Genomic DNA, 20997 nt, shown 5'->3' with positions numbered 1-20997 from the left:
TACTAGTCCTTCAGGCTTAATGAATATGATAACAAATAGGAATATGGATCTATACAAAGAAATGGTGAGCACCAGAAATGGTAACAATGTGGGTAATTATAAAAAACTTTTTTGTTCAATATTTAGATATATTATTTAAAATTATCAACTATTCAAAGCAAGAATAATTTAAAATATATTATACAACTTATATATACAAGTAAAATGTATGACCAGAACAGAGCAAGGATCAGGAAGGAAGAAGCACAAATATATTATTGTAAAGTTGTTACACTACCCATGAAGTAATACAACACTATCTTGAAGTATAACGTATGACCTGTTACAGGAAAAATGGCAATCAATAGAAACTCACTTAGGAATCCCAGACATTGGACTTACTACTTTAAATGAGCCATCTTAAATAAGATTTAAAAAGGAAAGGAAACCATGACTAAAGGATTAAAGGAAAATTATCAGAACAATGTCTCAGCAAAAAAAAAAGAATATTGATAGAAATTATAAAAAGGAACTAAAAAGAAATTTTGGAGTTGGAAAAATAATAAGGGAGCCTGGCCAGCATGGCTCAGTAGTTAAGTATCAACCTATGAACCAGGAGGTCACAGTTCAATTCCTGGTCAGGGCACATGTCTAGGTTGTGGGCTCAATCTCCAGTAGGGGAGGTTCAGGAGGCACCCGATCAATGACACTCTCTCATCATTGATATTTCTATTTATCTTTCCCTCTTCCTTCCTCTATGAAATCAATTAAAAAATATTTTAAAAATAATAATAAGGGAAATTAAAAACATCAGTAGAGGGGTTTGACACAAGATCTGAGCAGGTAGAAGAAAGAATCAACACACTCAAAGCTAGGTCAATTAATATTATTCAGTCTGAGGAACAAAAAGAAAAAATAATTCTAAAAATATGATTAAAGCCCCAGAGACCTGTGGGACACTATCAGCATATCAACAAATTCATAATGGGAGTCCCATGAGAGAAGAGAAAAGGGAAGAAAGAATATTTACTAAAATAATGGCCAAAATTTTCTCAAATTTAATTAAAAACACTGACTCTGCAAATTCGAGAAGCTCCCTATAAACCATGGAGGCCAGAAGGCAGAGGGACCATATATTCAAAGTGCTAAAAGAAAAAAGACTGTTGTCCTGGCCAGTTTGGCTCAGTGGGTAGAGCGTCAGCCTGCTGACCAAAGGGTCCCAGGTTCGATTCCGGTTGCAGGCTCCTCCCCAGCCCCGGCCCTGGTCAGGGCGAGTGCAGGAGGCAATCAATCGACACGTTTCTCTCACATCAATATTTCTCTCTGTCTGTCCCTCTCTTTAAAATCAATGAAAAAAAGTATCATTTGTGGGGATTAAAAATAATCCTATATAATAAAAGGCTAATATGCAAATAGACCGAACGGCAGAACAACCGGTCACTATGACGTGCGCTGACCACTAGGGGGTGCGTGTGGAACATGGCAGGCACTGGCCGCAGCAGGGTGGTAGAGCAGGTGAGCGGGGGTGCCAGACCAAGGTGGAGTGCCAGTTGCTGTCATTGGGGTGAGCCTCTGGTGGTTACTGAAAATTCTTTGTTCCCATGCACCGCAGTCCCGCAGGGCACTCGCACCTGCTGCCAGTGCCGGCCTGCTCGCACCCACAACCAGTGCCAAAGCCGCTGCTCACACCTGCTGCTCCTGAGGGGCGATCAGAGCAGCAGCTGCCACTCACACCCACTGACGGCACCGGCCCCACTCACACCCACTGCTGGCACTGGCCCCAATCACTCCATGCCATTGTCAGCGGGTGCAAGCAGGGCCAGCGCCACCGTCAGTGAGTGGAAGTGGAGGCGGCAGAAGCAGGGCTGCCAGCAGACAGAGGACCGGGGGACGTGGTGGGAGGGGCCAGGCAGGGGCATGGAGGATGGGCCAAGACCTGCCTCTGTGTCTACTACAGCCTCGCGGCCCACAGTTCCTTTCAAGGTGCATGAATTCGTGCACTGGGAAGGAAGAGAGGGAGGGAGGGAGGAAGGGACTGTTAACCAAGAATTCTACATCCAGTAAAAACACCCTACCAGACCGCTGTACCGATTTTTCGGTAATTTCCAAATCTGCCGCTATACCGCTGTACCTAATTTTCGGCACTTTGCCTAGTATGTGAAAAAAAAAAAGCGTCACAAACTAAAAATAACCAACCAATCGTGGTCAAACCTCATGGTTAGCCATTGCAAATGTCTGCCCCCATGTGTTTGAATTGACTTGGTGTGGTTTAAGGGAACAGTTAGGTTCAGGGCCTCAGGTCTGGTAGGGTTAAAAATGAAGGAGCCCTGGCCAGGTGGCTCAGTTGGTTGGAGCATTGTCCCATGCACCAGAGAAAAAGACTTAGGTTCAATTCTCTATCTCAACCCAGGGCACATGGCTGGGTTGCCAATTCGATCCCTGATTGGGGCACATAGGGGAGGCAACTTATTGATGTTTCTCTCTCACATCAATGTTTCTCTCTCTCTCTCTTTCCCTTCTTCTCTCTCTAAAAATCAATAAGAAAGCAATATATCCTCAGGTGAGGATTAAAAAAATAAAAAACTTAACAATTAATTTAAAAATAGAAAAATTAAGACATTCCCACATAAAAATAGAAAACTTACTGCTAGCAGACCTAAATCATATGAAATACTATGAGAGTCACTCAGACTAAAATAAAAGGGCACTAGGCAGTAACCAAATACAAACAAAGAAATAAAAGAATAATGGTAAAGGTAACTATATAGGTAAATGTAAAAGACAGTATATATGAATTTTTTGTTTGTAACTATTTTTACCTCTTATTTAAAAGACAACTGCATAAAGCTACAATTATAAATCTGTGTTGATGGGCACACAATGTACAAAGATTCAAATTGTATGATAATAATATCACAAAAGAGGGGAGAGGGAACCGAGTTATACAAGCACAAAGTTTTGTATACTATTATAATTGTTATGTATACTATTGTAATTGAGTTGGTATTAACTGAACTACATTGTTATAAATTAAGATGGTAATTGTAATCCCCAGGGCAAGCACTAAGGAAATAACTCTACCTCATAAAGGGAATCTATAAAACCCCATAAATAAAATCATACTTAACGATGAAAGTCTGAGTACAAGCTTAGTAACAAGACAAGGATGCCCAGTTTTGCCACTGCTATTCAACATTGCACTGAGGGTACTGGCTAGAGTATGAGGCAATAAAGAGAAAGAAAGAAATCCAGATTCAAAAAGAAGTGAAAATATCTCCATTTGCAGATGACATGATCTTGTATCTAAAATCCTAAGGAACCCACTAAAAACTAATAAATAAGTTCAGCAAGGTTGAAAGATATAAGATCAATATACAAAAATTGAACAGTCAAAATACTAAATTAAGAAAAAACTCCATTTACAACTGTAACAAAAATAATAATTACTTAAGTATAAATTTAACAAAAGAAGTGTAAGGTGTATGGTTAAAAAAAGTGTAAAACTTGTATACTGAAAATTATAAACTACTACTGACAGAAATTAAAGATCTAAATAAGGGGAAGATATCCCATATTCATGGATTGGAAGACTTATTATTACTAAGATGGTAACACTCCCAAAACTGATCTACAGATTCAATGCAATTGCTATCGAAATCCTAGATGACACCTGACCTGTATAGTTCAGTGGTTGAACATCGACTCATGAACCAGGAAGTCACGGATCGATTCCCGATCAGGACACACGCCTGGGTTGCTGGTTCGATCCCCAGTAGGGGACATGATTCTCTCTCATCATCGACGTTTCTATCTCTCTTCCTCTCCCTTTCTCTCTCTGAAATTAATAAAAACATATTTTTTAAAATCCTAGATGGCTGTTTTGCAGAAAAATTGACAGAATAATCTAAAATTCACATGGAATGCAAGAGACCTAGAATAAATGACATAATGATGAGAAAGAAAAACAAAAATGCAGGACTCATATTTCCTGATTTCAACTTACTGTATACACAAAGCTACAGTAATCAAAACAGTATTGTAGTGGAACAAAACTGAATGCCCAAAAATACACCCTTATATTTATGGTCACCTAATTTTCGACAAGGGTGCCAAGACAATCAAATAGGCCAAGAATAGCGTTTTCAACAAATGGTGCTGGGACAAGTGGATATCTACACTTAAAAGAATAAAGTTCAAACCATACCTCATACCATACACAAAAATTAACTCAAAGAGCGAAAACTATAAAACTCTTAAAAGAAAACTTTGAAATAAATCTCTGTGACCTTGGGTTAGGCAAAACCTTAAAAGCATAAATAGCCCTAACCGGTTTGGCTCAGTGGATAGAGCATTGGCCTGCGGACTGAAGGGTCCCAGGTTCGATTCCGGTCAAGGGCATGTACCTTGGTTGCGGGCACATCCCCAGTAGGGAGTTGTGCAGGAGGCAGCTGATCGATGTTTCTCTCTCATCGATGTTTCTAACTCTCTATCCCTCTCCCTTCCTCTCTATAAAATATATTTAAAAAATAAAAGCATAAATAACAAAAAGAAAAATAGAAAAGTACTGATACTTAGAAATAACACACCCACTAGGATGGCTAGAAAAAAAGACAGACAATAAGATGTTTGATGAGGATAAACAAATTGGAACCCTCATACATTGGTAGTGGTAATGTAAAATAGCACAGCCACTTTGGAAGCAGTTTGACAATTCCTCAAAAAGTTAAACATAGAGTTACCATATGATCCAGCAATTACACTCTTAGGATATACACCCAAGAGAAATGAAAACATGTCTACACAAAAACCTGTACATAAATGTTCATAGCAGCATCATTCATAGTACCCCAAAAGTGGAAACAATACTGATGCCCACCAATTGATGAATGAATACATAAAATGTAACATACCACACAATGGACTATTATTCACCCATAGATAGGAGAAAAGTATTGATACACAATACAATTTGGATGAATCTCTAAAACATTATGCTAAATGAAAGAAGCCAGACACAAAAGGTAACATATTGTCTTAATCCTTTTATATTTTATATCCATACTAAGCAAATCCATAGAGACAGAAAGCAGATTTGAAGTTACCAAGGGGAGGTGGAAATAGGGAGTGACCACTTAATGGATATGGAATGGCTTATGAAATAATCAAAGAGTTTTAAAACTAGAGAGATAGTGGTTGCACAGCACTGTAAAGTTATTAAGTACCACTGAATTGTAGACTTTAAAATTGTCAATTGTATGTTATATGAATTTTACCTCAAATAAAAAAAATTAACTTGGAGGAAAAAAGCATATGTCCATACAAAAATTTGTACACAAATATTCATAGCATAGCTTTATTTGTAGTTGCTGAAAACAACCCAAATGTACATCATCAAGTGAATGGATAAACAAACTGTGTTACAGCTATACAAGAGATTGCTACTCAGCAATAAAAAGGAATGAACTACTGACACATGCAACAGCATACATGAATCTCAAAATAATGATGCTTAGTGGGAAAAAAAAGTCAAACCAGAAATAAATAAATGTGAGAGCATCCACTTTACAATTCCATTTATATAAAATTCTAGACAATGGAAATTATTCTATAGTAACAGAAAGTTGATCAGTAGTTGCCTAGAGACCACAGAGGTTGAGGGACCGACTACAAATGGGAATAAGGAAACCTGTGGGGCTGATGAATATGTTCATTACCTTGACTCTTGTTTTAGTTTTATGGGTGGACACTTATGTCAAAATTTTAAAATTATACATTTTTAATATATACAGTTTACTATATGTCAATTATAGCTCAATCAAGCTTTAAAAAAAAAAGGAGAAGGAAAAATAGGGCAATGTACTCATGTTGGCCACTCAAAAACTGATAAGGTAGTAATAAAAGCAGTTTGCTTTATCTTGTTGTACAGATAACACTTGGCAAAATTAAACTTGGACCACTCAAAGTAGCAGATAAATCTGAATTTTCTTAAACTTAAAAATACTTCCATTAATCTACATTATAATTTCAATCTTCTTTTTTGACTGACCTTCAGTTAGTAGTGCTAGAACCCTCCCAGTTCTGGCAAGTAATACAATTAATGTGATCTGTAAATAAGCATTTAGATACACCAAGAAAGCTCTTACAAGAAACTCTAATAAGGTTCTTCAAAGCTAAAAATATCTGTGAACAGTATCTCAAGTGTGATGAAATCAACAAAAGACTCCTACTATCTACATGAATTACCTCTTAAGAATTCCCCAGTTATATATATTTTACCTTTTGTAGATATTTGTTCAAATAAATTTAAACTATTTCAAGACATTTTATCTACCTTCTAAAAAGTTAGAAAAGCCTTATGGTTAAAACCCTAAGCTGAATTTTGCTTTACCAAAAAGTATGTCCATTGTTTTAAAGACAATAAAAAAGTATGATGTATTTCACTAGTGGGAAAAGTTATAAATATAGAGGTGAAGTTCTATCAATCATAACTACTTTACATTCATATTTATTCCAGCCAGGTGAAGAATGACGTTATCTAATCCAAGCTACCATTGTCCCTCACTTCAACTGCAGCAATAGCCTTTTTATGTTTTAATTCAGCTGAACTCAATCTTGATATAGCCTCTAAGTCTTAATTTCTTCATCTATTAAATGGGTACAATAACACTTCCAATCTCATGAAGATGTATGAGGATTAAATAAGAATACAGGTATAGCATTTAGTTTGTTGCCTGGTACATAAAAAGTATATGCTACCTATTATTACCTGAATAAATGTTCAGCCTCCATGAGTCCAGTGCTGGAATGGCATCACATATAAGAAACAAGTCTAACCTCAAAAAAAAAAAAAAAAAAAAAAAGTAAGTTAAAAGCAATTTAAATCTTAATATTTTGAGACTCTCAAAGAAAATAAAAAAGAGATTCATTTAAAAATCCACAGCAGCTTCTTAATGTCTTCATTCCCAATTCCTTTTGCTCACAATGTTTCTCTTAACTCTAATACCTGCCCTGAACACTTTATATCCACCCCTCCGCTCAATTCACTGCTCATTTGGCTCTTTCCCCTCTGTTGATCCCCTTCTCATAAGCAGTTCTCAACTTCCTAATATAAATCAATCATCCAGTCTTACTCCTTGAAATTCTTCAGCTGTTTTTTTACTCATTATCTTTTTACAAGTTCAGAAACTGGGCTAGCAGATCTGGAATCTCCTTTAGTAGGTGAGAAGCAAGAATAGAGAGGCCAGAGACAGATTTTTCTTCTGTGAGTACAGCAAAACCTCAATATAATGGACTAATTTGGGGAAGGGGGTGTCCGTTAAAGCTGAAAGTCTATTATGTAATACTAGTTTCCCGGTGCAGATTCATGCACAATGAAAGGAAATTAATTAGAAGAAACATTTTAATATTGTTATTCGCCCTTTCTCTATGATAGAAGTGTCAACCAAATTCACAATTGACAATGACAGATCAAAACACATGCGTGCGATTGGCGCCAGTGAGAGCTTTATATGTATCACACATTCGCGAGTCAACTTAGCCTTTTATATATATAGCATAAACTTGCTTAATTAGACCTGCTTTCTGATTTAGCTAAACTTTTTCCAGCCCAGTGAAGCACCCCAACTTCTCTTTCAGGTAATTGTCAGCAACACAGCAGTAAATATCAATATGAAGCAGATTATTATTGAAGATTATGCAGGGAGAACAAAAGGTAAAATATTTAATTGTAGCAGTGTTTGACTATATTCTGTGCAGTGAGAAAACCTGAAGTCATTTGCAAGGTCCACCATTTACTTCTTTTCAATCAGGTCAAGTTTCTAAACTTTCTAAATCTCCGTTTTCTTTTTTTTTTTTTTAATATATTTTATTGATTTTTTACAGAGAGGAAAGGAGAGGGATAGAGAGTTAGAAACATCGACCCGCTGCCTCCTGCACACCTCCCACTGGGGACGTGCCCGCAACCAAGGTACATGCCCTTGACCGGAATCGAACCTGGGACCCTTCAGTCCGCAGGCCGACGCTCTATCCACTGAGCCAAACCGGTTCTGGCCTAAATCTCCGTTTTCCAGCTAATGAAAAGAAAATAGGATTCTACCCAGTCTCCTATCTACCTACTCCAGGACTTCTGTGAGGATCAAATGAGATGAGTCACATGAAAACAATTCACAAACATTTGGTTCAACTGTAAAATGTTTGCATCTGGCTATAAAGCAAGTCAGGTTCCTGGGCTGAAGAAACTCCAAGGAAGCTAGTTGCTAGGGAGAGGAAGCTGGGTGTTGCTATGTGATGTCATCACCCAGTGCCCACAACCACTGTTTCTGGGCTGGGCTGGGCTGTGGGCCGCATTTTGCACCATGGGGTCTTGGCAGTGTTGGCTGCAATTTGGTGGGGTGTCACTCCGGAGTGGTGGTGGGGCCTGTGTCCTAGTTGGGGGAAGCAGAATGTTGGTTTGTCAGCGCCAGGCCAGTGGTGCCATTTATTTTTAAATGGCCAGTGTGCATCATGGCAGCGCCTGCATTAAGTGTCTGCTCCCTGATGGTCAGTGTGCAATATAGCTAACAGTCAGAAGGATGGACACTTACCCTTTTATATATATACACTAGAGGCCCAGTGCATGAAATTCGTGCACGGGTAGTGTCCCTAATGGCTGCTGGTTGCTGGCCTGGGCCTCCCTTCCCCAGCTGCTAGCCATCAGCCTGGGCTTTCCTTCATTCTGCGCCACCCCCTGGTGGTCAGCACACACCATAGCTAGTGATCGAACTCCCAGTCGGTCAAACTCCCGAGGGGACACTTTGCATATTAGACTTTTATATTTATAGATATAGGGGTCCCTTGGGCTGGCCTGCGGGGATCAGGCCGAAGGGTGTCCTGGACTGCGAGAGGGCGCAGGCCAGGCCGAAGGACCCCACCAGTCCTCTAGTATGCATATAAGATCTTTGGTTAATCTCTTCCCACCCTCCCCCCTCCCCCCTTCCCTTTGAGATTCATCAGTCTGTTCCATGTTTCCAGGCCTGTGGTTTGATGATCTGCCCCCTGGTGGTCAGTGCACAACATAGCTAACAGTCGGCCGGTCACTTAAGCTTTTATATATATAGACCAGAGGCCTGATGCATGAAATTCGTGCAAGAGTAGGCCCTCGCAGCTGCAGCTTCGTCCAGAGGTCATCCAGAAGGTCATCCAGACAGTCATTCTGCTGTGCGGCCATTCGGTCAATTTGCATATTACGCTTTTATTATTACAGATAATAGGTTTTCCTAATGTGTATGTTAAAAAATTTACAAATTAGTTTACCTATTTTTACTTATGTAGATGTTTGTGTAATTAAAATTAAATATTTATGAAAAGTTTAATATCACAGAAAAGTCTTCTATATGTATTACAGTAATTTTAAATTTATACTGAATAGGTCTAGTAAATGCTTGCAGTCACCAGATGCACTGCTGGGGCATGGCTTAGTTCATATGGCAGGCAAGTGTTAAAACTGCTTCAGAGCCCTGCTGATGTGACTCAGTGGTTGAACCAGGAGATCACGGTTCGATTCCTGATCAGGGCACATGCCAGGGTTGCAGGCTCAATCCTCAGTAGAAGGCATGCAGGAGACAGCCGACCAGTGATTCTCTCATCATTGATGTTTCTATCTCTCTCTCCCTTCCTCTCTGAAATCAATAAAAATATATATTAAAAAGACAAAACTGCTACAGAAAGTCATGGCAATGACAACAGAACCAATTACCTCATGCCATACAGTGTGATCATGTACTAATCATTTGCCAAACATTGTTTATGAGTGGTGACTCTTGGATTTAAATATGTAGACTATAGTTGTAGATATGTAATATTTATTTATGTCGGTGATATTACTACAGTGTTTTTTCCAACATATGGCCCATTCACTAAAATTTGTTAAAAATAACAGTGAATAACAAAACAAAAAAAAAAAACCACCTCTTAATTTAATTATAAGCAAATCTTGGTTAAAAGCATTTTAAAATTAATAGGGTATTAATTTTCACATATGACATGACTGGAAATTTGTTGTAAATCCCAAGTCTATTAAATTGAGGTCCAAAAAAATCGGGGGGGTTACTGTATAAATAATTACTGTAAACACATAATTTAATATCTCCCCACCCCAAATGCAATATTTATTAGTATTATTGCTATTACAGGACTGAGGATTAGCTGCTGCTTAATCCTCTTTTAAAACCCTGAGTGCTGGAACTACTACTAGAACCTTTAATATGCCCAAGACAGTCTGTGTTCTTGGAACAGTCTGTTCCACAAAATGCCTAGGCCCTACTGTGTTCTATGCTGAAGTGAGGAGTATTCTTAACTTACCACTTTGTTTCACAATACTATTCCATGATCACATCACCAACAGCTGTCTTCCCAATATTAAACTAAGATTTATATGAAAAAGCTCTTCCAGTTTCTTTATAGCCCCTGAACTTCAGGGTTTGGGCATTACAAAAGTATGGTAGTTTGGTTAGGGTTGGGAGACATGGCCAAAGGCTACTGTCCTTCCCTTTTCACCACCAATCTTGTGTCTGAAACACTGCCTTGCTTGGTGAATTTTTCCCCAGGACATGCCTTGTTTTCCCCAATGCAAAGAAATTACTAGTTGCCTTTCTCCATAGGCCCTCAAACCATGTCCAAACTGATTTTTCAGTGGGCATAGCAGGTATACACTTAGAGCAACACCAAGAGCTCACTCCCCAACTCTGAGTCAGAGAGTCAAGAGCAACATAATTCAAAGCACCCATTAGTATTTACTGTTGTAATGGTTTTCTTGCCCTATTTGTAGTCTTACCAAAACTAAAAGTGGAATACTTTCTGATAAAAGTTCAATTCCTTTCCACTGTCCATCCTCCATAAACCCCACATAGTTTGCAGGGTTTTTTTTATTTTTGTTTTTTTAATAAAATGCAATAGCTTCTTAACTAATCTCTCTACTTCCATTCTGGGCACTCTTATCTGTTCTTCCCGAAGAAGCATGAGTGATCTTTTTAAAATGTAAATCAGGCCCAAGGTTGCAGGTTCCAGCCCTGATGAAGGCACAAACAAGAAGCAACCAATGAATGCATAAATAAGTGGAGCAACAAATCAATGTTTCTCTCTCTTTCACATGCACATACACACACACACACACAAATCAATAAAAAAAATTTTAATTAAAGAAAAAGTAAATGTAAATCAGATCATTTAGCTTTCTTGCTCAACCAGCTTCCTCCCACCAATGGCTTTCCATCATCCCAAGCAAGGTCTAGAGTCCTACAAAATGTGGCCCCTGCCTATTCTTGAACATACCTAATCACTTACTTCCTTAAAGCTTTTGTATTTGTTGTTCCTCTGTCCAAAATATGCCTCTCCCATCAAGAAAATGCTGAGTCTGCCTCCCCTCAAGTACTAGTACATATGTCCCTACAAAGTGGTCTTCCCTGACCACCCAATCTGAAGTCTCTCCCCGTCTCCTTTACTCTCAATCACATTACCACATCTATTTTCTTCATAGCACTTATTACACTGTAATTACTTACTTGTTATTTATTTGAAAATAGTTTATCTTCTCAAACAAGAATTCAAGCTCTTTGAGAGCAGAAATCTTGTGTGTTTTGTTCATCTGCACCGCCAATGACAAATAGTGGCTGACACACAAGAAGCACTGAAAGTTTTCTAGTTGTTTGTCATTTACAAAGGTAAATAATACCTTTAAAAACCTAACTTGGGCCCTTGCTAGTTTGGCTCAGTGGATAGAGGGTTGGCCAGAGGAATGAAGGATCCCGGGGTTCGATTCTGGTCAAGGGCAAGTACCTAGGTTGCAGGCTCAATACCATGCCCTGGTCGGGGTGCATGCAGAAGGCAACCAATCGATGTGTCTCTCACATCAATGTTTCTCTCTCTCTCTGCCCCTTCCACTCACTCTAAAAATCAATGGAAAAATATCCTCGGGTGAGGATATTTTTTGTTAATCCTTGGGGGAGGATTAACAAAAATAATAATAATTAAAAATAAATAAAACAGGTTTTAGATTTTTAAAGGTTTTTACAAACTTATTTGTACACCCAATAAGATGGCCAAGCTGTCAAAACTCTGTGTTCTCTTCTTCATTCTAACAATCTTCCTTGTATTCTCAGAAATTTCCCGTTTTTTCTCTGAAGATAAAATTTGCACTCTGAAAATAAAATGGCAATTGTATCTAGCAACACTGTTCTTTGGGTCTGTGGGGCCCAAATCCAATGTTCTCAGGCAGCAGCAATTCCCAAAGATCTGGCTACCAGCATTGATTGCATTGAGTAGTGCCTCACAGCCCAGAACAATTAGGCTAAACTGACCCAAGCTGAAAATGCCTGTGAAAGAATCAGGGATGATAAGAGTTCTATGAAGAACTCCAAATGCCTTAAAGATAATTTCACAGAAATACAAAGAATCAGTTCAGTTATCTAATGGTGCATTCTATAAAGCCTTAATAATTACCCTGTAACCAGAAAAACACATATGTTGTCCTAGCCTTCTAATCAGCTGCATTTAGCAGCCAACATCCATCTTTTGCAATAAAATGCCACCTCCGAGTTATTTCTATCAAATTATCACTGGTTTGGATGGCTCAGTTGGTTGAAGCATCATCCCGTATACCAAAAGATTGCGGGTTTGATTTCTAGTCAGGGCACATACCTAGGTGGCAGATTTGACCCCAGATTGGGAGGCAACTGATCAATGTTTCTCTCTCACATGGATGTTTCCCTCTCCTTCCCCTCTTCCTCTCTCTGAGCAGATCCTCAAGTGACAATTTTTTAAAAATTATCACTGGTTTGGGCAACAGATAAATCAAAAACCACAGGTAACGAATTTACTTGTCTGAGACCCAAGACAAATAAACCTACTAGGAGAAACAGAATAGCCTCTAGTAAACCAGAGACAAGTTGTGAAGATCCTGCCCAGCTGACATGGCTCAGTTGTTAAGCGTGAAACTATGAACTGGGAGGTCAGGGCACATACCCCGGGCTGCAGGCTTAATCCCCGGTAAGGGGTGTGCTGGAGGCAGCCAATCGATGATTCTCTCTCATCAATAATGTTTCTATCTCTATCTCCCGCTCCCTTCCTCTCTGAAATCAATATAAATATATATTTATTTTTTAAAAGAAAAGAGGCCGAAACCGGTTTGGCTCAGTGGATAGAGCGTCGGTCTGCTGACTGAAGGATCCCGGGTTCAATTCCGGTCAAGGGCATGTACAATGGCTGCGGGCACATCCCTGGTAGTGGGTGTGCAGGAGGCAGCTGGTCGATGTTTCTCTCTCATCGATGTTTCTAGCTCTCTATCCCTCTCCCTTCCTCTCTATAAAAAATCAATAAAATATATTTTTTTAAAATAATTAAAAAATAAAATAAAGAAAAGAGGAGAAACCAAGATGGCGGCATAGGTAAACACCTAAACTGCTGCCTCGCACAACAATTTCAAAACTACAACTAAAAGACAAAACAGACATCATCCAGAACCACAGGAAGGCTTGCTGAGTGGAAATTCTACAACTAGAAGGGAAGAGAAAAGCACACTGAGACTCAGAGGAGCTGTGGAAGTAAAGTGCAGAGGTACGGAGGCGCGCGCGGAAAGGGCAGCAAGCTGGCTTTCTCAATCAGGAGGGAGACCAAAGCTCCCGACTGCTCTGAAATCCAGTTCCGGGCGAAATTATGGGGACACAGACTCATACAGGGAGAAACTAGACTGTCTGGCAGCGGGCGAAACTTGAGAGAGGCTTTCTCTCAGAGGTGCTTCCAGCGATTACTGTGGGACACTGAGACCCAGGGGCCTCTTAGGGCAGGGCTGACGGGAAGCCATTGTTGTTTGCTCCACCCTGAGACTCCGCCCCATCCAAACTGAGTGCAGAGGCTTTTGCATATGAATGGCCTGGTCCTTTGAATTCTAAACTTACCTAACAAACTGCAGCTGAGTCAGTGAGACTCAGAACATCCAAAAGAAGGCCCAAGGCCCCACAGCAGCTTGCATTGCTTCACAGCTGGGCCTCATCTGGGCACCTCCAAAACCCAAACAAAGAGGAGGAATCTGCAGATATTTCCGTAGCTCCTGCTGGGTGGCCTCAGGCAGAGGCTAAATTAGCACCTCCTTGGAGATCCAAGACCAGTGTACCCAGGGGTCAGAGTGGGACCATCCAGATTACAACTCTTCAGATCCATAAGGGACACACTCAGGGGGCAGACTCAGTGAGCACCAAAGCCCCACTGAAGCAAGTCTTGTCTCATAAGGGTGTCTCCAGCACAGAAGTTCTCCCAGCGTAGACACAGCTGATCCTCACAGCCAATTGGCCTGGAGGTCAATTCCTCCCAGTGATACCAACAACAATCAAGGCTTAACTACAACAAGACTGTGCACACAGCCCACAAAGGGGTACACCAAGAGTATCCACCTCAGGTAACTGGGGAGGCTGAGCCACTGGGCCCTATAGGACACCTAGCACACAAAGCCATTCTATCAACTCAGGGAAGCAGCCAAAATGCAAAGACCAAGAAACAGGTCACAAATGAAAGAAATGGAGGAAAGCAAACGAATGGATATAGAGTTCAAAACCATGGTTATAAGGTTTTTCAAGCATTTTCTAGAAAAGGTCGATAAATTTAGCGAGACCCACGAGGATATGAAAAAGGACCAACTAGAAATTAAGCATACACTGACTGAAATAAAAAATATACAGAGATCCAACAGCAGACTAGAGGATCACAAGAATCAAGTCAAAGATTTGAAATACAAAGAAGCAAAAAATACCCAACTGGAAAAGCAAAAAGAAAAAAGAATCCAAAAATATGAAGATAGTGTAAGGAGCCTCTGGGACAACTTCAAGTGTACAAACATCCAAATTATGGGGGTGCCAGAAGAAGAAAGAGAGCAAGATACTGAAAACCTATTTGAAGAAATAATGACAGAAAACTTCCCCCCACCTGGTGAAAGAAATAGACTTACAAGTCCAGGAAGCACAGAGAACCCCAAACAAAAGGAATCCAAAGAGAACCACACCAAGACACATCATAATTAAAATGCCAAGAGCAAAAGACAAAGAGAGAATATTAAAAGCAGCAAGAGAAAAACAGTTACCTACAAGGGAGCACCCATACGATTGTCAGCTGATTTCTCAACAGAAACTATGCAGGCCAGACGGGAATGGCAAGAAATATTCAAAGTGATGAGTAACAAGAACCTACAACCAAGATTACTCTACCCAGAAAAGCTATCATTCAGAATTGAAGGGGCGATAAAGAGCTTCACAGATAAGAAAAAGCTAAAGGAGTTCATCACAGCCAAACCAGTATCATATGAAATGCTGAAAGGTATTCTTTAAGAAGAGGAAGAAGAAAAAGGTAAAGATAAAAATTATGAACAACAAATACATATCTAACAACAAGTGAATCTAAAAATCAAGTGAATAAAAAATCTGATGAACAGAATAAACTGGTGAATATAATAGAATCAGGGGCATAGAAAGAGAGTGGACTGACAATTCTCAGGGGGAAAGGGGCATGGGGGGTGCGGGAAGAGATTGGACAAAAATCGTACACCTATGGATTAGGACAGTGGGGCGGGGGTAAGGGCAGAGGGTGGGATGAGAACCGGGTGGAGGGGAGCTATGGGGGGAAAAAAGAGGAACAATTGTAATAATCTGAACAATAAAGATTTATTTTTTTTAAAAAATAATAAAAATAAAAATAAAAGAGATCCTAACAACTCTAACACTTGGGCACACTGAAATGGCTGTAATCTGAAAAACAGCCACATGACATGTCACTTCCAATGGTGCTCCTAAACTGAAAGTGACCTTCTCTCTCCAAAATAAATAATGTTGCAAGTCAGCTGAATCTTAAACAATGACTCTGACTTTGCTCTAAAATAAGGGCTATGACAGCCACTTTAATGAGAGGACCAATAAACTCAGGGTAAGAGGCTCATTGTGCTAACATTATCACTTTGTCTAGGACTTCAGCTGATTCATCCTGATGGGCTGACAGGTCAGTGACATCTGCACCCTGCCCAAGAGTCTTGTTTATTTCACATATATAAAAAACGCTGTCGCCCTGGCTGGTGTGGCTCCGTGGATAGAGCGTCGGCCTGCGGACTGAAGGGTCCCGGGTTCGATTCCCGGTCAAGGGCATGTACCTTGGTTGCGGGCACATCCCCAGTAGGGGGCGTGCAGGAGGCAGCTGATCGATGTTTCTCTCTCATCGATGTTTCTAACTCTCTATCCCTCTCTCTTCCTCTCTGTAAAAATCAATAAAAATAAAATAAAAATAAATAAATAAAAAACGCTGTCAATTCAAGATAACTGCAATGAGTCTCCTACTATGAGTCTTTTCCTTCCTGACTTCACAGAGCACCTAAGGGGGAAAAGTAGTCATTTCAGGCCCATATTAGTAACTCTGGGTGACTACCAAGGCATAGAGGGGCTAGGAATAAGATCCTTAAAAGGACTACAATGTTTGCTCTTGGCAATTAGCAATTTTTTTTTTTTATTAAAAAGGAGTTAAACGAAAAAATCAAAATCACTTGAGGAAGAAAATCTCTTCAGCATTAACAGATGTTTGGCTTATTATAGTAATTTGGAAAATAGTTGCAAAGTCAGAACCTGCAAATATCTGGTCCTTTGCTACACCAAGTAATCATAGGAGACATCCTTTAACCAAGTAAGCTTTGTTCTAACATGAACCTCCAAGAAGAAAGACAAGTCAAGACAAACAAAAAAAGGAAGGGAGGGAGGGAGGCTGGGAAGGAAGGGAGCAAAAGAAAGAAAGGGGGAAGAAGACAAGGAAGAACAATGCCCACTGTTATAGATTAAACATGGCCACAAATTATTTGCAGTAATTCCAATCAAGAAGTGGAGTTCATTTCCCAACCTCTTAAATCTGAGCTAGAAACAAACAAACAAAACCAAAACAAAACAATCTGAGCTGCCCTTGTCATTTGTTCAATCGGATGCAGCATGAATGGCACTGTGCAATTTCTGAACCTAGGCCTTCAGAGAACTTCCACTCTCACACTCTTGGAACCTAGCCACCATGCAAGGACGCCAAGAAAGTCTGCAGGAGAGGCCATAGCACCCTGGATAACAGCTCTAGCCCAATGCTAGATGATGCTAGAGTAAGACTATCCCGCTACAAACCAGCTCCTAGCCAACCTGCCAACTAACCATAGAATGAGTGAGTCCAGCAGATACCATATGGAATAGAGGCAAGCTGTGCCAGATGAGCCCTGCCCAAATTGCCAGCCCAGGTAATCATAAACAAATAAAGCAGACCCCTGCGCCTCCCCCCCCCTATGCAATTTCACTTTCCACAGTTTCAGTCACCCACGGTCAACCATGGTCCCAAAATATTAAGTGGAGAATTCTAGAAATAAACAATTTATAAGTTTTAAATTGTGTACCATTCTGAGTAGTGTAGTGAAATCTTACGCTGTCTAGCTCTAGGCCCTCAAAAAGCATAAATCATCCCTTTGTCCAGTACATCCATGCTGTATATACTACCCACCCTCACTTAGTAGCCATTTATTATCAAATTAATGGTTGAGACATCAAAGTGCTTATGTTCAAGTAACACTTATTTTACTTAATAATGACCCCAAAGTACAAGAGTAGTGATGCTGGCAATTAGGGTATGTCAAAGAGAAGTTGTAAAGTGCTTCCTTTAAGTAAAATGGTGAGTAAAATAAAATATTTTGAGACACAGAGACTATAGTCACATGATTTTTATTACAGTACATTGTTCCATTTTATTTTTAGTTATTGTGTTAATCTCTTACTGTGCCTAATTTACAAATTAAATTTTATCACAGATATGTACAGAATGGGTAAAAGTACATTTACAGTTGTGAGTGTGCAAAACACAGTTTATTCTTGTATTATTATTTATCAATTTATTACTTTCCATATGAACTATAAATGTACTTTTGACCCACCCTGTATAGGAAAAAATAGTAATATACAGAGGTCCATATGGACCGAGGCTTCAGGCTTCCATTGGGGATTCTGGAACATAAGTTCTCCTCCCACTCCTCCCCCACCCCTGTGGATATAGCACCCCGTGGATAAGGGTGGACTACTGTAAATAGGTGTTTTAAATCACTAAGATTTAGGGTGGTTTGGTCCATAGAAACAGATAACAGAAACACCCACAATCAGCTGAAACTAATTCAAAATACTAATGGGTCACTCAAAATCAGCATGTGCATTCCCATCGTGTAAGCAAACTGGAATCTAAAGAACACAATACAGAACCACCCTCCACTGATAAGATATACCATAGGATCCCAGTAGAATGCTCAGATTCATCCATTTGTCCCTGCATCTATCCCACATGTAAGTACCTGGAGAAGATATGTACAAATATATGTATCCCACAAAGGACTCATATGTAGAATATACAAAGAATTTCTATAAATCAATAAGAAAAAGACAACCCAAAAGTTTAACAGGCGCCGAAACCGGTTTGGCTCAGTGGATAGAGCGTCGGCCTGTGGACTGAAGGGTCCCAGGTTCGATTCCGGTCAAGGGCATGTACCTTGGTTGTGGGCACATCCCCAGTAGGGGTGTGCAAGAGGCAGCTGATTGATGTTTCTCTCTCATCGATGTTTCTAGCTCTCTATCCCTCTCCCTTCCTCTCTGTAAAAAAATCAATAAAATATATTATAAAAAAAAAAGTTTAACCGGCACTTCACAAAAGAGTATACTTAAAGACCAGTATGCATATGAAAAGATATTCCCCATCAATGGTCTTCAAAGAAATGCACATTAAAGCTATAGGAAGACATCACTACACCCCTAACAGACTAGCTAAAATTAAAAGGACTGACAGTACTAAATGTAGTCAAAGATATAGCACAACCAGAACTCTTATACACTGTAGGCAAGAGAATAAATTCATACAACTGCTTTGAAAAACTGTAGTAAAATATACATTTATCCCATGAACTATCATCCCACTCCTGGGTATATAACCAACAGTAGTGAGTGCTTATGTCTATGAAGACATGTACAAAAATGTTCACAGCAGTATTATTCATAACAGTCCAAAACTGACAAACAACTCAATAGAAAATTTATGGTATAGTCACACAATGGAATATAGACGTGATAAAGAACAAACCATTGCAATATGCAATTACAATGTTGAGGGAAAAAGACATAAAAAGTATATATTATACTAGAGGCCCGATGCACGAAATTTGCCTTCGCAGCCTCGGCTTCGTCCAGAAGGCCGTCCGGAAGATCATTCAGCCGTCCAGTCTAATTAGCATATTACCCTTTTATTATTATAGACTAGTGGCCCTGCGCATGAATCCGTGCACAAGTAGTTTGCTGCCACTTGCCTCAGCTGGCCGCCCCGCCCACCACCGCTCGTAGCTCTCCACCACACATAGCTCACTGCCCCATCCTCCAGTAGCTCTCCACCTGCTGCCCCACCCTCCTGTAGCTCTCCACTGCTTGTAGCTTGCTGCCCCGCCCTCCTGCTGATCAGTCGTTACGTAACAGCATCCCAACCAATTTGCATATTACTCTATTATAAGTATAAATGACTAGAGGCCCAGTGCAAGCATTCATGCACTGGTAGGGTCCCTTGGCTGAGCCACCTCTCCAACATCCCCTGAGGGGTCCCGGATTATGAGAGGGCGGTTCTCAGGTGACACACCCTGGAATTGGGCTCCCTCCTCTCTGGTACCGGGTGCATCACCCGAGAACTGCTGCTGCCTAGTGACTGCAGCTCGGCAGCTCCTGCATCGAGCATCTTCCCCCTGGTAGTCATTGTGCATCATAGCTACTGGCCAATTGGCCAGTAAGCCAGTGGGCGGGTTGGCCGGTTGCTTAGGCTTTTATATACATAGACTAGTGGCCCGGTGCATGAAATTCGTGCACGGAAGGGGGTTCCCTCAGCCCAGCCTGCACCCTCTCCAATCGGGAATCGGGCCTAAACTGGCAGTTGGACATCCCTCTCACAATCTGGGACCGCTGGCTCCTAACCGCTCACCTGCCTGCCTGCCTGATCACCCCTAACTGCCTCTGCCTACCTGCCTGATCGCCCCTAAACTGCCTCTGCCTGCCTGATCGCCCCTGACTGCCCTCCCCTGCTGGCCTGATCTCGCCCCCAAGTGCTCTCCCCTGCCAGCATGATCTCACCCCCAAATGCCTTCCCCTGCTGGCCTGATCTTGCCCCCAACTGCCCTCCCCTGCAGGCCTGGTTGCCCCCAACTGCCCTCCCCTGCCAGCCTGGTTGCCCCCAACTGCCCACCTCTGCAGGCCTGGGTCCCCCCCAACTGCCCTCGTTGGCCTGGTCTCCCCCAACTACCCTCCTCTGCCTGCCCGGTCACCCCAAATGCCCTCCTCTGCTGGCCTGGTCATCCCTAACTGCCCACAACTGCCCTCCCCTGCCGGCCATCTTGTGGCAGCCATCTGTGTCCACATGGGGGCAGCCATCTTTGACCACATGGGGGCAGCCATCTTGTCTTGGAGTGATGGAGAATTTGCATATTACTCTTTTATTAGATAGGATAGGATGCACAAAAACTGATAATATTAGTTGCCTTAGGAAAGAGGAACTGACTGGTTGGGTTATAGGAGCAAGAAAAAACTTTACCCTGTTTTTTTCTATCCTTAGCATTATGAACCATGTAAATTAATACCAACTCAAAAAATAAATCTAAAAAATATATAATAATCTCTATTTCACATAATAACATCTCATTTTCTCTAACCTCAAAAAAGATGCCAAATTTTTAAGTGCCTAAATCAGGTATCTATAATTGATCTATATAATAAAAGGCCTGTGGTCATGACGCTGTAACAGTTGAACGACCAAATCACCAGTCACCAGGAGGTGCATGGAGCACCTCTCGCAGACTGGGGCTTGCATGGGGCTGGCAGGGCCCGTGGCTTGCGCAGGGCGGGGCTGGGGTCCCGCATCTCGCACAGGGTGGGTCTGGGGTCCCGCCGGCAAAGCGAGCCTGGGTCTTGCGCGATTTTACACACT

At 40.9% G+C, this 20997-nt stretch overlaps 1 protein-coding gene and 1 pseudogene across 1 annotated transcript in view; one reads left to right on the top strand and one right to left on the bottom strand.

Annotated features, from left to right (window-relative positions):
* Nucleotides 1-20997, bottom strand: part of R3HDM2 (R3H domain containing 2) — a 163422-nt gene that overhangs the window by 113836 nt on the left and 28589 nt on the right. The window contains exon 2 of the mRNA XM_054718933.1: nucleotides 6746-6813. The gene's annotated coding sequence lies outside the window, so the exon portion shown is untranslated. The remainder of the gene's footprint in view (nucleotides 1-6745; nucleotides 6814-20997) is intronic.
* LOC129149708 (40S ribosomal protein S8-like) overlaps nucleotides 1459-20997 on the top strand; it is a 28199-nt pseudogene continuing 8660 nt past the window's right edge.

This window comes from Eptesicus fuscus, chromosome 7 (assembly GCF_027574615.1).
Source record: "Eptesicus fuscus isolate TK198812 chromosome 7, DD_ASM_mEF_20220401, whole genome shotgun sequence".
Taxonomy (NCBI): Eukaryota; Metazoa; Chordata; class Mammalia; order Chiroptera; family Vespertilionidae; genus Eptesicus; species Eptesicus fuscus.
This window is presented reverse-complemented; position numbering and strand designations above follow the sequence as displayed.